Genomic DNA, 4993 nt, shown 5'->3' with positions numbered 1-4993 from the left:
AAACCACATGTTGCTAAATGGCTTTTGGATAAAGGATTAGAGTGTGTCTGTTTTCTGTTGCTTCTACTCACTGTATCACATTCTCCATTATTTTGAGCAGTACTGTACATTTCAGGTCCTGCCGGTTACAATAACCAGTTTCACCTTGCTACTTTTCAGGGGAAGGTGATCTAGTCTAAAATGAAAAAACTGGATAAATATTTTGTGGGCTCCACAGTGCAAGCCTTTAGCTATTTGTTCTCCACTCAACCACTCCCAAGAAGACATGACAACAGAGGGTAGCAGATTGTAAGGAACGAAGCTGCAGAAGAGAAGCAGGTACGGGGAGTTGACGTTTAATTAGGAACGGACATGCAACAGGACAGGAACAGCGTCAGAACTGGGAAACACAAAGACAGATGACAATCATTGCAGCAGCAGGGAACAGAGATGGGGAACTGACAAACACAGGGGAGGTAATAAACAGGTAATTGAAGCCAGGTGAGTCCAATATCGCTGATGCGCTTGACGAGGGGAAGCAGGTGTGTGAAATGATGGTGGCAGGAGTGCGTAATGCAGAGCAGCCTGGCACCCTTGAGTGCCTGGGGGGGAAGAGCAGGAGCAGGGGTGACAGCAGACAGTACATGTACATTTGTTTATATTTAACCCATGATTGTTATGTTTCTTGCTGCTTAATCTCTCAAATATAAATTGAAATCACAATGCGCTATGTGTCTGTCCACTGTAGTAAAGGCAACGGATGAAGTGAGGACAATGTAGTGGCCTACTACCTGTCTGAGTTTGAAGTACCGATTGGTCAAGATTCTGCAGACCTGGCTTTCCTGATTCTCCGTACCCTCCAAACACAGAGTTGGCGTGGAGGCTACATGCTGATCAAGGCTACAAGGTTCAACTGGAGTTTGACACCTTCAACTTGGAGGATGACTGTCAGAATGACTTCATCAATGTGTATGACTCCCTGGTGCCAATGGCAGAGTGAGAAAGTGGAGGCAAGAAACAGTCAACATTTTCCCATTGATATTTACTTCAGATACCTGGCTCATGACTAATGAGTTCCATCCAAGTGCAATGGTCTGCCTCAGTTAAATCATGTTTTGATCTCTGCGCAGGAAATGTGGATATTATAAACGCAATGAGCATCTGTCGTTCATTTCCTCTGGAAACGTCATGCTGCTGATGCTGGTAACCAACGAGGAGAAGAACTTCCCTGGCTTCAGATCCACTTACTCTGAGCTTCCCCTAGAGCCATGGTGAAGCTGGTTGCTGTGGATAAACTATGGAATAAACATAATTTTGTGTCCCCAATCGTGGTGATACTCCTTATCCGTTTATCTTCCTGCATAGATTGTGGCTGTAAACTATCAAGACTTAAAGGCACCTTCACTTCTCCAAATGTTCCCTCCCATTACCCACCTCTGATCAAGCGTGTCTGCAGGGCCAGAATACCAAACGACCGCGCAGAAGTGTAGAATTGCAGGATATTAGCTTTGAAACTGCAAAATTTTCTCTTAGCCTCATGACATGTGTAGAATAGCATTATAAAACTGGGACATTTTTCTACACAAAATATGTTGAAATGCAGGAACTTGAGCTGATTACTCAAAATAAAAAAATGACATTGTTTGTGGAGCCTCCTGCTCCTGCTGCTGTTGACTTTTGATACAAGTGTGTGTGTGTGTATATATATTGACATACACAGTCCTGATTGGCAGTTCTAGAGCCCTCAAACTCAGCTCTGGATCTCTTTTCATTGTTCCCCTCTAATCAGGGACTGATGTAGACCTGGGACACCAGGTGGATGCAATTAATTACCATGTAGAACAGAAAACCAGCAGGCTCCAGACCTCATGGGTTAAGAGTTGAATATCCCTTCTCTTCAGCCTACCTCTTCAAAGTAGGGGGATACACATGCAAATAAAAGATGTCTGGTCAGTGGTCAGAATAATCAGATTAGATTGTGATATACTTTTGGCTTCTGAATGTCATTAATTTGCCAATATGTTTGTGTGTGTGTCTCTGTGCAGCACAGGAGGTTGGTGACACCTTAATTGGGGAGGACAGGCTTGTGGTAATGGCTGGAGCGGAATCAGTGGAATGGTATCAGATACGCCAAACACATGGTTTGATGCCATTCCATTTGCTCCGTTCCAGCCACTATTATGAGCCGTCCTCCCCTCAGCAGCCTCCACTGGTGTGCAGAGTGTGGTACACGGTCTTACAGGCACTCCCGTATTGTGGGTGGGCAGGCCTCCAGTGAGGGAGAGTGACCCTGGCAAGTTAGCCTTCGCCTCGAGGGTATAGCCATGTGCCTCAGTTATCAATGACCACTGGCCCGTCACGGCTGCCCACTGTGTCCAGGATGACGTCAAAGTCAAGTACGTACTCACCTTCATGTTCCTACTATTTCACTCACACTACTGTACGTTTGAGCCACGTTTCCCAACTGCTCTGAGGACTGTTCCCTGTAACCTCTCCTGTTTTCAGTTCAGCTTTCAAAATCATTGTGATCTTTGTGAAATCGTGAACTAAGAGTGTGTATTCCAACAGGTATTCTCAACCTCAACAATGGGAGGCTTACCTTGGGCTTTAATGTTCAAAGTCAGACTGACGATTGGACAGTGAAGAAGAACCTGAAGCAGACCATTCAGCATTCGGTCTACCACGCCCACACCTCTAACAACGACATAGCTCTTATGGAAGTAGACAGCCCTGTCACACACAACCAGTGGAGGCTGCTGAGGGGAGGACAGCTCATAATAACAGAATATTGAGTGTCATTCACTATCCCAGGTTTTAACATCAATGTTGTAGAAGGCAGAGGTCTGCATCATTAATATCAGTGTGCAACATCCTGAAGGAAGGACAGACCACTTCCAACATGTTATGTGCTGGTGTACTGTAAGGAGGAGTAGATGCCTGTCTGGTAACCCAGCCAGCAGCTAGTCTATCCTACTTGACACATGTTTTATCCTCCCTTACTTTAGGTTATCTTCATGCCATCTTTGCCCTGCTCCTTCTGACAAGGAGCTGTTGAAGGTCCGTTGTTCTCCATGGGGTCAGTAGACTTATCTTCCTAGCTGGAGTGGTGAGCTGGCGGGGTGGGGGGATGGCTGTGCCCACAGGAACAAGCCTGGCATCTACATTACCAAATACAGGGACTGGATAAAGCAGAAGACTGGGGTGTAGCAGACAAGGACTGAGGTATAGCTGAGAAGACGGGTGTAGCTGAGTGGGAAACCAGGTTGTCTGGCTGCAGCAGAGAAGACGAGCCTGAGCAACACTCAGCCCTCAGGAGATCATTGTCTAACTTCTTAAATTGCACAGGCTTTTGATTGGTGTGCATAACACCCGACTTTACTGTGATTCTACAAGACCCATCACATTCGTTTAAAAAAAAAGATTTTACAGTTATACCCACAATTATTACTTTCTAAACAAAATGCCATTCTCACATACTTACAGTACACTCACTTTGGCTGTGTTATTATCTTGCTTAGAAAAATATCATTGAGTAAGTTTAGTAAGCATCTATTTCTTTTGAGACCTTGTTCGTAAATTCAATCTGGAGTGCCAGAGATGGCTCTGGGCGTTTCTAAAGTCAAGTCAGAGCGTTGATTGTCCTTTTGTAAATTCAGAGCGTTTCGCTCTCGGAGCGTTCAGAGGGCACACTGGACGCTCTGGCCGAGGAGGAGGGTTGATCCAAGTATCTGAACTCACAAGCACCCAAGCTAACTGGCTAACGTTGGCTAGCTTCTTCCAAACACCTCACTCTGACCATTTTACTCACCCTAACAGAGCTGGTTAGGCTGTTTATGTTACCCATAGCATTGGTGACTGAAACTGTGCTGCCGTCAACAATTTAATTGTAAAAAATTGCTGATGTTTTGACACCAGCCATATTTAATCAAATGTATTTATAATGTCCTTTACATCAGCAGATGTGAAAGTTCTATACAGAAGCCCAGGCACCGCTTTTTGACACAATGCTCACTTAACCCTGAAGCCAGCCGCACCAATGTGTCGGAGGAAACACTGTGTACCTGTGCACCGTGTCGAAGTGCACTGTGCCCAGCCGGCCACAGGAGTCCCTAGTGCGCTATGGGACAAGCACATCCCTGCCAGCCAACCCTCCCTTAACCCAACCAACGCTGGGCTAATTGTGCAATTGTCCCCGGGTCTCCCAGTCGGCAACGACAGAGACTGGACTCGAACCTAGAATCTATAGAGGCACAGCTAGCACTGCGATGCAGTGCCTTACACCACTGCGCCACTCGGGAGGCCGAAAGAGTTGTGACTAAGGATTTCACCTTTAACCTCAATGTTGAAAATGCCAAGTCCATTTGCGATATGACAACCAAAAAGAAGTTACTGTAAGCAACACTTTTTTTCACTCAGACATCATTGCATGTGCAATAGAACAGCATAATATATACTGCATTTATTTTTTACCTTCATGCTCCCCACTGCTTTGTCAACAAAACAATAACAATGGCAAAGGGGCAAGGAGTGGCGCTGTTTCCTCCTACCATGGTGGATTCGCTTTGGCACGATCGTTTGTAGAATTAGCGGACCAAGGCGCAGGGTACATAGAGTTCCACATGTTTATTCAGATGAAACTCACAAAAACCGCAAACGAAACATGCAGCAAATGGCGTGCTGACAGGCAACTAACCAAAAACAAGATCCCACAAAAACCCAGTGGGTAAAGGCTGCCTAAATATGATCCCCAATCAGAGACAACGATAGACAGCTGCCTCTGATTGGGAACCATACCAGGCCAACATAGAAATAACAAACTAGAATGCCCACCCTAGTCACACACAGACCTAACCCAAAATAGAGAATAAAGGATCTCTAAGGTCAGGGCGTGACAATCTTTAAAGAAAGTGTGCTTTTCAAATTCTGCTAAATGTTACTTTAAATCAAGAAGTCAATATTCGTCTGTTTTTGTATGAAAAATATTAAATTCAAGCTCACTTTGAGCAAATTCAGA

At 45.1% G+C, this 4993-nt stretch overlaps 1 pseudogene; it reads left to right on the top strand.

Annotated features, from left to right (window-relative positions):
• The first annotated feature begins 533 nt into the window (after positions 1-533).
• LOC135549354 (suppressor of tumorigenicity 14 protein-like) lies at positions 534-3186 on the top strand (annotated as a pseudogene).
• The last annotated feature ends 1807 nt before the right edge of the window (positions 3187-4993 follow it).

The sequence above is a fragment of the Oncorhynchus masou genome, chromosome 12, assembly GCF_036934945.1.
Source record: "Oncorhynchus masou masou isolate Uvic2021 chromosome 12, UVic_Omas_1.1, whole genome shotgun sequence".
Classification (NCBI taxonomy): Eukaryota; Metazoa; Chordata; class Actinopteri; order Salmoniformes; family Salmonidae; genus Oncorhynchus; species Oncorhynchus masou.
Note: the sequence above shows the minus strand (reverse complement) of the source record. Positions and strands in the feature narration are given on the sequence as shown.